At 41.5% G+C, this 12721-nt stretch overlaps 1 non-coding gene across 1 annotated transcript; it reads right to left on the bottom strand.

The window, feature by feature from the left end:
• Positions 1-638: 638 nt before the first annotated feature.
• Positions 639-712, bottom strand: trnar-ucu (transfer RNA arginine (anticodon UCU)). The gene has a single exon. It is a non-coding gene; the product is annotated as a tRNA-Arg (tRNA).
• Positions 713-12721: the final 12009 nt, after the last annotated feature.

Genomic DNA, 12721 nt, shown 5'->3' with positions numbered 1-12721 from the left:
TCCAGACTCAATTTATGTGCTTCATGTTTTCATGTTGAGCTCTTTGCTGAATTCGGTTTAACCAAACATAGACTGATATTAAAGTTAAAGGTTTACATTTTTTAAGTTAATATTTTGCTTGCTTGAGACATGTTACAGCCTATCTACAGTTTGTTATTTGTTTTATGGTTTTAAAGCCAGAAAGTCTGTAAATAGTCCTATTTACAAAATATTATTGCTATTAATCAGCAAGCTTGGGAGATTTACATATAGGCTTATTTGTGACACATTTCCTTTTTATGATAATGTCAATAGGTCTCAACAGCCCACCACTGCGTTAATGTTTTTATAGATTCCACCCGAATGTCTATGCAGACTTGGTGATACAATCATGTTGAATACACATGATTGTGTCAAATCGTCTCAATATTTTTCGTCCATCATTTGAATGAAACATGTTGATTATAACTGAATGTGCAAAACCATGTGTAAATGTGCACACATGTTCTTAATGACCTTGTTGCAAAAAAAAGTAGTGAAATGAAGGTGTTGGTAGGTCTACTTCAACGTTCCAAAATGCAGAAAAACGAGAACGTCCTTAATTTTATTAGCTTTATTAAAAAAGGCCACATGTAATGCATGCAGCTCCATCAGTGGCCCATCTCTGCCGGGACTCGAACCCGGAGCCTCTGGATTAGAAGTCCAGCGCGCTATTCCATTGCGCCACAGAGACTGCGCCAATCGGTGTATTTCTCACACGGTTTAGATACTTACATTCCTCTGTGGCGATGCTTTCTGCATCTCTGCAGCATCAGGACCATCATTGGTCGACATTTTGGCTCTGAGAAGTTCGCCAGTAGATGGCGCTGTTAGCGCGTTGACCAATGGACGCAATGCGCTCCGTCAGAGCCAAAATGGAGTCGTGGTGCCCTCACTGCACATAGGTTGCAAATCGGCTGCTGTAGATGAATCTTGATTATTATGAATTATTTCAATTTAAGGGACTTGTCAAAACAAGTAATGATTCAGGGGAAAGTAGGACGAAAGTTGTGTTGTTAAGTAGGCCTAAATACAGTGTATGAGAATCCGCATGTTTAGGATAGGCCACGCTACAATATTTTCCGAGGCAGTCTGTTTCGAGGTAAGGCAACAAAGCCTCCTGCAATAGAATCTGTTATTCCCATAATATTTGCCGAATATTTTGTTATCGATGACCCTAATAGGTCCAGATAAGCAAGGTGCTCTGTATCGATGGAAACGCACTGCGTTGCACTGTGGTTGCATCAGGTGCCTCCAACGCCAGTAGGTTGAAGCAGCCTACCCTAGCCTATCGGATATAGCGTACATATGTATATGTTAATATTAATAGACTTGGACAATGTGAATAATTTGACTGTAAAAACCACACGGTAGCATATTTCAAAAGTGTTATTGCTTTACCAGTCAGCAGATGGCATTATCTCCTGATAGTTGATATTTCCATTATTAATTTAGAAACTGCTTTAAAAAGTATCCCTGCAAATAGCCTAGTGCAGCAGGTAATCAATGACTTGTACTGCACAGTTCAAACTATATTAAAGTGGTTAGTGCCATGGAAGGTATGTATATGAATAAGAATTTCAATTATATATTGGAAAAAACAACTATTAAACAAACGTAACCAAAGCCTCTTTAAAAAATTTGGGTTAGTTCCATGATAAGATGAAAAGTCATGAGAAGTTATCTCAGAAATGAAATATCTAGGTTTTTGGACATTATTCAATGATTTACTAAGATTGTTCCTTTGTCTACATACTGTATATTTGCAGACTTCTTCAGTTATTTAATTCATAAACCAACATGACATAGTAGGCAACAATAATTCAACCTTTAAAATGTAAAACTTTACTTGCCCTTCCCATTTCCTGGTGAGCAAGTCAAACTAGGAAATCAGCATCCTCTCTCAACTGCACGGAACTCAACTCTATTATTGGCTCTTAGTCAGTGAACTTAATCGTTTCCTGGATAAACAATAGGTATATACAACAACTATAATTGTGACAGAGGTTATCCACTTCCTAGTAAATCTAATACATGAAAGACATGTACAGCACATGTTCACCTTTCACCACCTATCATGCTACGGTATATTCTTTTATTGATACATGGACAGGAAGAAATAACCATATATACGTATATATATATATATTTTTTTAAAGATGGTATATAGTTCAATGACCACACCACCAGCATCTCTGCAGCATCAGCACCATTCTCTGTCGACAATTTGAGATCTTGCCTGGTATGGCACTGATGGCTGTTAATAAATAACCGGATTGACCCTGCAATTATGCTTCTGTTTATTTGATAAGGTTACAGTGCATACAGTGAAAATAACTCTATTGTTTATTTTATGCTTTCCACAAAATAGAATATAATTACATGCTACAGAGGTATGGTCAGAATGATATAGAATATATACGACCCAGGGAAGCAGATTGACCACAACATGGCACACTAAAATAAACAAAAGGCACAAAATGAGCAGAGCTTAAAATGGTGTGGGGATTTTACTGCTCATAGGTGGCTGTAGTTGCAAATTGCTCTGATTTATTATTATTGATTTATTTCCATATTGGGGACCTGGCAAAACTACAAATAATTTTGGGAACCATATAAATATGTTATTATTTTGTCTGTATGAGACAACTTTTTTTGAGGTAGGGGAACATAAGCTTCTACAATATCGTCCATCCTTTTCTATTATGTTTAGTAGAATATGCCCATATTAATACAGTATATTGAAGTCCAAAAAGCAAGGTGCCCTCTACTGGTAAAAAGTTGCACTGTAGTTGCGTCAGAGTGCCTTAAATCCTCAATTCTCAAGTTCTCATGTCTGCTGCGTACCACCAGGGGCTCCTATAGAGCTGGCAGTACAGGACAACCTCTGACATGGTGCTCTATTGAACTTACTCTGACACACCCAAATAAAGAGTCATGCTTTTTTATTACTTCTGTCTATCATGGTTATTTCTGGGTGTGTCTGGAATGTATGGGTGTTGGAAATCATGTTTTATTTCTTCTTCAAAGGAACATTGACAGTGTGGACATAAAAATGTCTCATTCAATCTCTTCCACAAAGGCCTTTTTTCTCAGAATGTCCTGAATATGAGAATATTCTGAGATGACCCGCCTGCATGGTGTGTGCTTGTCTCAGAGGGCTGTCAATAATCCCTGTGTCGTCACCTCGCTATTTTCTTTGTGGCACCCCTGTGGCCATAGGGCAGTACTGCATGGTAAGTGTCCCAGCCTGACCTCTGGACCTGATATAATCCAGCTATCCCAGTTTTGGCCTGGTTCTTCAGCGCAGCAGACCAATGGAGTACTGATGGCCCTACCTCTGTTCCTTTCAACCAAACTGTCTGCCCACGACTGGCTCTTCGACATCTTTCTCGTCATCTGACCAGTCTTCATTCTTTGCAGTTGTGACTATTAGTGTAGAATGTGTATCTGTCTGCAAGCTTTTGAATTATATATTTGAAGGAGAAGCCTAGGTCTGCTTCATGTGTTGTATATTTATCAGATTGATTCACACCCATTCGACCTAGACAACCCTTGATCCAGAAATGTTGGTACTAGTACTGCTGGCTAGCCTCAAGCTACTCTGCCTTGGCCTTGTCCAAAGTCTGTTTCAGTTTTTCTTTCACTTATTTCTTACTTTTCCTTTGTTCCTCCTGTTTTTTTGGCCTTCCTCCAGGTACTGTTCTTTTTTTCTCAGCTCCTATACATGTAACTTCTGGTCCCCACCTTTCTATTTGCCCATGTTCTGCATTATTGTGCAACAAAATGGCATTAACAAACTTGCCCAATATCCCCTCACTGCAACAATGACTAGAAAAGGTAAAAATGTATATATATTAAATAGAATAATGTGTTATTAACTACCCATCCAAATTCAAATGAAAAAAAACCCCGGACAAGTATGTTAAATTAGGCTTTGAAATTGTAAGAAAATCATCCGTCTTCTCTGTTTGAGACTGGGGGGGCGTGTCGCCTGAAGGAGCTGAAGCTCGGCCCCCTCGCTGGAAGGCGCTGCCTCTCTCAAGTAAGCTACCTACGACCCAGATAATGGACGCTACGTCAAGCCGAACAAAACAGTATAGAAACGAATGTATTTGTTCAATGAGTGAAACATACAAATGCATATAAATGAAATATTCCCCTGAGCTGTAACACAGGAGTAAACATTTACAGCAGAGACAGCAGACAGTGAGCTCTCTAAATACTTCTAGCACATTAGCTACCATTTCACCAAAATACCATCATTCTACACCGAGTATCCTAGTCAGGTGGCTGAGCGGTGAGGGAATCGGGCTAGTAATCCGAAGGTTGCCAGTTCGATTCCCGGTCATGCCAACTGATGTTGTGTCCTTGGGCAAGGCACTTCACCCTACTTGCCTCAGGGGAATGTCCCTGTACTTACTGTAAGTCGCTCTGGATAAGAGCGTCTGCTAAATGACTAAATGTAAATGTAATATCAAGTTACCGGTTTGCACTAATTATAGCAGAGATACCTCTGGAAAAGTTATCTAGTATAATTATAACAAGCACACAGAACTGAGTGATGAACTGTTGGCGGCGGTGGATGGTCCAGGTGCGACCGGAGGATGAACGGCCGGAGGGGCGATGCTCGGTAAGGCTCCTCGCTGCAAGAGAAGCCGTGTGTTGGTGAACCTCGTCTGTCTCTGGTCCATCGTAAAACTGTCCGCCGTGAAATGGTCAGTGGCGAAGAGGCGGCTGTTGGAGTTTATCCGAAGCTTTCCATGAGCATGGCTTTTCACAAAATCTATCCACCTATTTTTCCTTTCATTATCAATAGGGAACTTAAATGGCGTTGCATCCAGGGAAGATGCAGTTGCGGGTGGTGGGAGACATCCTGAAGCTAGCTAGCTGATGTAAGCTACAATAACAGTACAGCAGGAGGAGCCATTCAGTGATCTGACGTAGATGGGGCGAAATGACGTAGATAGGGCATTTTTTGGCTCCGCCCATTAAAACTTGATCTGAAAACGGAACAGAAACTGTTCTTCGGTCTAACTCCACATTTCAGTGCGACAAAGTTTTAGCGCTTTGCACATGCTTTCAGGAATTCATTTCACACGTATATAATGTACTTAGAAGCAAAACATGGAATTTACTTTACAGGATCTTTGAGAAAATATTAGGGGTGGGAATTGGCAAAAATTTGACGATTCGATAGTATTGCGATATTTGGTGCCACGATTCAATATTATTGCGATTCTTAACATTGCGATACAGCAAGTATTGCGATTCGATTCTGCGATATATTGCGATTCATGTCCTCCATATTATTTAAAGACATTACAAAAAATAAGGAAAATCAGACTGCTCAACTCACTTCAAATGTCACATTTAATTCTGTGAACAACAGTGCAAGAACTTAGGAGAGTAGTGCAAAAACGTTGTCCTGAACATTCAGAAAACAGGACCTTTGTAATTATTTTCTGAAAAGGAGAACGCTGAGCTCCCAGCACATAAACTATTGAAATGCAATAGAGTAACATAAAGCAGACATAATAAAGTAACATAAACCTGAGAATAATCATATAAATAAGTAACTTAGAGCTTCAATCAAATTGAGAAAATAAACAAAAATGTGTACTGTCCAGTCCAGTTGGCTGCATGGTCATGAACCAAAATGTTACATTCATTTTGGAATGTTGGCGATTGTACTGCGGTGGAAAAAAGTGGTTATGCGCCGGACTCTTCCTAGTAACCTAGCGACAGCAGGCACTTTAAGTGCGCGCTGTGAGGCGAGGTTGAGGGTATGGGCAAAACATTTCACGTGAAGGTAGCCCCCCACCTGAGCAGCCACAACCATGTTGGACGCATTGTCCGTAACCAAAACAATATGTTTCTTAGCGATGCCCCACTCTTCGGTTGCCGTTTTCAGAACCTCAGCCACATTGGCCCCGGTATGACTCTCATGCATCGCCCTAGTTTGTAGACATGTACATGTCTTTTTATAAGACATGTACATGTTTTATAAAAACCTAAATGTACCCACACTTTCGATTTAAAAGACGGAGCGTCGTAAACAACCGGTTGAGATGATGAAGCCATTTTCAATTGAATTACTGTTGAATGCACGTCAACAAAGCACCGCAACAAGCGCCACCTTGTGGATGTAATATGCAAATGTAATATTATCAGAGTAAACTCCGAGAAAACCAATGGAGAAAACCCAAAAGTAAAACACATAATTATATAATTAAATATTGCAATTCTTTGCGCTATTGTATCGATATAATTGCGTGCGCAAAATATCGCGATACTGAACAGAATCGATTTTTCCCCCCACCACTAGAAAATATGTATTTATTCTGATGTCCAACTACATGAAACAATAATGTTTGAGTCAAATAAAGGTTATCAGTATTATTTAGAAACTTTTGTTTCGTCATGTTTTCAAAGCCTACCTCAATTCTGACTTGAGTGCTGACACCTGAATTTATGTGTGCGCGCTGAGTGGCTTTACTGTAATAGCAAGTACACAGGCACACGTGAACATGGATTTCTGCACGCACACATCAGTTTGTGTTTTCGGTTAAATTGCGTTGCTTTTACAAGCGTTGACTGGCTTGTTGCGTTACATTTACATTTTAGTCATTTAGCAGACGCTCTTATCCAGAGCGACTTACAGTAAGTACAGGGACATTCCCCCGAGGCAAGTAGGGTGAAGTGCCTTGCCCAAGGACACAACGTCAGTTGGCATGACCGGGAATCTAACTGGCAACCTTCGGATTACTAGCCCGATTCCCTCACCACTCAGCCACCTGACTCCCCAAAATGCGTTGCATTTTTATCCATTCCTTTTTTTCTGGGATAATCAATCGAGAAGAAACCGCTGTCCAACAAAGTAAATAGTTAAAACACGTGAGATTTTACAGGGGCACAGCAGATTTAAACTGGGGCACGTACACCAGTCAAAAGGATCTAGCGACACCTATTCTCATGGGTCTTCTAACCTCACTGCAGACTCTTCTGGAGCCTCAATGCTCATCAGGGGTCTCATTTATAAAACTGTGCGTAGGATTCTTACTAAAAGTGTACGTACGCCCAAAAGCCTAAAATGGCGTACGCCAAAAAGAAAATCTGATTTATAAAACCGTGCGTACGCACACCTGTAGGCAATGTTCCCTTTATAAATCAAATCAAAGTGTGCGTACGTGAATCTGCATTTTACCCCGCCCTAAACACGCCCATTTTTAACCATAAATGGTCAATGCAAAGCACCTCATGAATGCTAATCCAGTATATTAATGACCCTGGCATGCGATTGTTCTTCACGGTGAATCATGGCGCATGACAACTTCTCAGACACTGTTAACCTATTGGTGGAGGCCCGAAAACCACATTATTTGGTGGCCGTTGGATCACCAATTAAAAAAAACAGTGCGAGTGGCGTCAACTGTGCCAGTGATACCGCAAATCGAGATACAATTTGAAAACAAAAGTGTTTTGTTATGAACAGTAGTCTATTGAAGTCTGGACTGATAACGAGGACGTAGAGTGTAGCGATTGCGCGGGATCTTAACGACTGTATTTCCAGTTTTTGACATATGATGATATATGCACAGTATTAAATAAATATATTTACTTATACAATGTGTTCTGCAGTTATCTAAAGGTAGGATATGTGATGTTATCCTGTATTCCATGCAGGCGGGCTCGGGCATCTCCCCCTCCTACATCCCGTAGTGGACAATCTGATGGTGAGACATACAGCGCTGAATTTTTATTTAAAATTTGAGTTGGATTGTACAAGGTGTTTATGGAACAATTATCAGTCAGTACAAGCTAAAATAACACTGCTGGATTTAATCTTCATGATAATTATGAAATCGAGTGAAAAAAACGTGTGTAAGGAAAACAAAATATATAAATATTACGAGTAATGTTCTTCCCACATTCACTTTCTGCAGTCTGACTACAGTACGGTCATCTGCGTCGCCAATTCCAACTGCTTCCAAAATGTGCGTAGGCCTACGGGAGGGTCAGATTTTGCGTGGAGGACCGCACATTCTCCCGTCAAGTTTGTTTTTTATAAATCACAACCTTTGCGTGGAAAGTGGCATACGCACATTTTCAGCCCCGTTTTGTGCGTACGCAAGCTTTATAAATGAGACCCCAGGTTCACCTTCAGGGCTCAACAATAACGATGGTCCGATGGCCAGTAAAAAGTAACGTTGGGACAGTTAAACTAGCAACTCATCCTGCATGTTTTGCTATCTGCTAAATGCATAAATTACTTTGCAGCTCCTGGGGCACACCGTTGGCCAATCAAGAGTTGAGTAGTGAGTGACGAGTGGTTGTCAAATTGTAATTCTCTAATCTCAATACATTTGGCGCGAGACACTAAAGTGAAGATGGCAGCAAAGGAGAGATACGAGTTCAAACGGAAGCAACTTTTTTTTTTATGTAACTAAGATGCAGGTGTCGTCTGTCGTATGTTCCTGTCTAAAGCAGACAAAAGTTGATCTTTATACACAGGCACCGCCAATTTTCCAAAACAATCCCTGAACAGCCATGCTAATAGCAGACAGCACCTGGTTTGCGTGACAGCTAAGCGGGTGGTTGTGTTAAGGATTGTGTAACTGGGTAGTACTGGCAACTTTCTTCTTCAAAAAGTCTGGAAAGTCGCTATTTGTCCAAAAAGTCGCTAGTTTTTTTTCGCTAGGGAAGGTGAAAAGTCTCTAGGGGTGTGTCTACTACCGAGCACTTCGAGCACTGACTTTCAGTGCTTAGGGTGCTTAAAACTGTCCTCGGTGAAATGGTTCGAGCAAATTGAGGGTCGAACTGCACAGGGATCTTCTCATAGACAAACATCACAGCCCGTCGAATGTTTGGTTCCTTGGGAAGACTCAGCAAGCAAAGTGTCAGCATTCCCTGTACAGCCTGGAGCACTGCATTTACCACCGTAGTCCATTTTCAATATGCTAGAAAAATGTTCTTCTTTGTAATTCTGTGGAAGTACACAGAGCCGCGCGCAGCACATTTTTGGGCGTGACAAAGGTACAGACAAGAGCCCAAAAAGGTGTTCGGTGGCATTTTCAAAACCTACAGTTTTACAGCTACATTTTTTTTTGTGAGATTTGCATAGGAAAGAGGTGTCAATGGTCACTGTATGTCCATTTTACCCCATGAACTGTCATTATTCAACTGTGACAAGGTAAATTCAGTTCTGCAATCAATGACCCCTTTAAAGGACACAAACACTGAAATATGCATTTCATGTGTTCAATAAAACACACACGGTTTGATTTGAACATTAAACTGTGAGGGGAATGATATCTCAGCAAAACATACAACAACAAACTTTGAAACTATCTACTGTAAATCATTTTTTAATAAATAACTATAGAACAGAAGATATAGAAATGCATTAACACAACAACTGCAATACCTGTTGAGAGAAGAGAGGGAGAAAAGAGGCAGGGGGGAAGACAACACCAATAAACACATCCCTTTCCATCTACGCCTTGTCGTGATATTGGTCACACTCAGCTGATTGCCAAGACTGAAAACAGGTCCTATCGCGAAGCAAGGAAAGTCGTCTGCCATTACATTCTGGCGCGCAACAAAATACTTTCATTCTATTTGCAATCCTACGTTTATGATAGCATAGCCAGCATCTCTTAGGGGACTCTTCCATTCTAGGGACATGGGCTGTGTGGAATGACGACGAAGGAGGGTCTACAGGTTTTTGTGTATGTGTAGGGAAACTAGCATGAATGTTGATACCTCCCAGCTGATGAGCAAGGTTCTCTCTGAAATCTATCTGGGTCACTGGTCTACGCTCTTCTGGTGCCGCATGAACGTGTTGCCATTCCTTGAACAGTACAAAGCTATTGACTATGGCAATGTCTATGAAGTGGAAAAAAAGTGTCGTATGATTTAATCATTTGATCTGACCCATCAACACCGTTTGTTCTTATTATATTCACTGATGACAGCGGGCTGGAGGGCTAGTTATTTTGTCCAGTTGCCATCATTCTTTACGAACTTAGTAATTTTTGTTGAGTCATTTGCATTGTGGAAATTGGAGAGGCATGTAACTGCATGCTGTCCTTCCACTGGATTACTAGTATGTTCCCATCAATCCTACACCACCTCATATCCCCACGAGCTGCCTTGCGTTCCCATTTTTTATGTCTTTGAATTCTGCAGGGAACAGTTTACAATTCACCCTGCATGTCCCACAAGCATTGTTTCTCATTTCTAACAACTTAACCATAAGGGCTGTGGACGTGTAAAAGTTGTCAAACCAAAGATTGTGGCCTGGTCTTTGAATGGCTGCATTAACGACTCAATTACTTTGGTGGCCAAGTCAGTGACACGCCCGAGTGTATACCCTGAGTCGGATGTTGCAATTACCCATTACTTGAAACCCCACCGAGTATGCTTGCCTTTCATGTACTGTTTAAAACCTGATTGATCTTTCGACTTGACCATGCGTTCAGCTATTGCTAAAATGTGGTTAGGCTGAAAGAGCTGCTGGCATTTTAGTTTGAGGTGGTCCATAAGGTAACGCAACTTCCTAAGGCGATCCTGATTATCCCCTGTGAGAGGGTCTACAACATGTAGAGCTGCTAAAATTGCCTTGTAGCGATTACGCAACATAAATCCCCTCGCCCACGAACCCTGTCAATAACGATGGGAATCGGGAAGAACTGAAAAACCCATGTAAATGAGCAGCCCGATGAATTTGTCAAATTAATCTGGGGTCACCTCCATCCAATTTGCGTTGTAGCTGGAATATGATGGACAGTTTAAGACGAGGTCCCACTCCTGACAGTTTGTAAAGCTGCATATCTCAGCAACTAAAGTCTGAGTATAAAACTGCAAGAAAAAGTCAATTTCTCGCAGCATCCGGTTGGAGGTTGACCACACAGCCCGACGCACGCTATTTAAGTCAATACCGCTTGGACAGCTAGGCGTAAGGTTTTGGTGCCTGTGAATCAAAGTCGGAGTAAGAGGGATAAGAAACTAAGTCAGGGAAGCTTTTACGCTTTCTAGCTGACCCGGGACCTGTGCGAGAATGGCTAGCCAAACCCAAAATAATAAGAGTAACAGTGTTAGTGTTTTTATGAGTATGAGTCACATGAGAAACCGAAACAAACAATACACATTCATACATACCCAGCTAATGTTCCTGGCTGGGGATCAGGTTCCATCTCATTCTCCATCTCCTCGTCTTCCTCCAGCAGTTCCTGATCCAGTAGATCGTCCTCATGTGTGCTCATGCCCTCATGAGTCACCTCCTCCTCTTGAGGGTGCTGAGCAGGGTGCCATAGTCTACCTCCATCTCTACAACAGAAAAAAGTCAAATTGGTAGCCAATATAGTACATTTTCACAAGCAACAAAATTGGGCAAAAAAGTTACTGATCTTTAGCTAAAATCATACCTGCAAACTTGTCGCTTATCGGCGAAAATCGCAGTTTTGAATGGGAAAATGTCATCCACGTGAATCGTGTAGATCCTAAGAGTTTTTATTTGTGGGGGGGGGGGGGGGGGGGAGTTTCCAAAACCTACTGCGGTCATCTTCACAATAAAACATCTTTGGTGATACGTCACGTGAGTCATTTGGCCAATCACAATCAAAATAACGGCAGTGTTTTCTTTAAAAAGCCCCTGGCTGCAGCATTCCCTGGCTACAGCTTTCCCACGGGTGAATTCAACTTTTCACGCTACCACTACCAGACAGAGGCCGTTTATGGAGAACGTTGGTGTTTAACGTTATACCCCTAAGGATCCCTCAATATTTGGACTACATAGACAACGTCGGTGTCAAAGGTTTTGTCTTGGTAGCAATTGGGTTGCTTGTATTTTTATTTACGTTCCGTTGCCTGGTTTAAGTTGAAATTACGTTTTTGTGGCGAAAAGTGAAGCTAACGGTGGCTAACTTGGTAGCCAGTCACTGACGTTATTAACGTCACGAAAACACGCGTGACTACCTCTACCTTAGTTTAGCAGCTCGTTAACTTCTGGGAGATAGCTAGGCTAACTATAGCTTTACTGCAAAGCAGCTGCAGAAACGCCACAAGCAAAGAGGCCCGGGTGATAACTATTTACTCATTTTACTTTGTTATGTGAAACACAATTGAGAAGTGTAATGTACAATATAAGCTGATACTATTAAGGAAGTACATCTACTTTCGGAAACAGTAGTCTACTATTTCACTGAAGCATTAGCATCATGACATTAGCCTCTGTTGCCCGGGCAACACATACTTATTATACTTATTACACATACATATTTCAGCCCCACCCTTACGTTTCTTAGCCTGGTTTTCCATCGTTATTCTTCTCCCGGTGCTCCCCAGTCCGCTACTGCGGGCTGTGCCGCGGTGGTGGATTTTCCAGTCATATTATTTTAAATTCTCGTGCTGTCGCGGTGCTGTAGCACTCTCAGCCCCCCTAGTTGCCGCGGCCAAGGTATTCCCTCTCCACTGAAATCCAAAACTCAACCAGTGTCTTGGCTGAGAACGCTGCCTTTAACAATTAAGAGGCTAGATCAATGTATAAAACTTCTCCCCACTCTGCCCCTGCAATTATCCAAACGAAACTAGGCTAACAGCTAGCCCTCTCAACCAGAACAAGCGCAAGTGTCACTTGAAGTGCCTCCCCCTCTGTCTTACCCTGAAGATTCACCTCAAAATGCATCGAAAATGCAAACAC

Source organism: Osmerus eperlanus, chromosome 23 (genome assembly GCF_963692335.1).
Source record: "Osmerus eperlanus chromosome 23, fOsmEpe2.1, whole genome shotgun sequence".
NCBI classification, from domain to species: domain Eukaryota; kingdom Metazoa; phylum Chordata; class Actinopteri; order Osmeriformes; family Osmeridae; genus Osmerus; species Osmerus eperlanus.
Note: the sequence above shows the minus strand (reverse complement) of the source record. Positions and strands in the feature narration are given on the sequence as shown.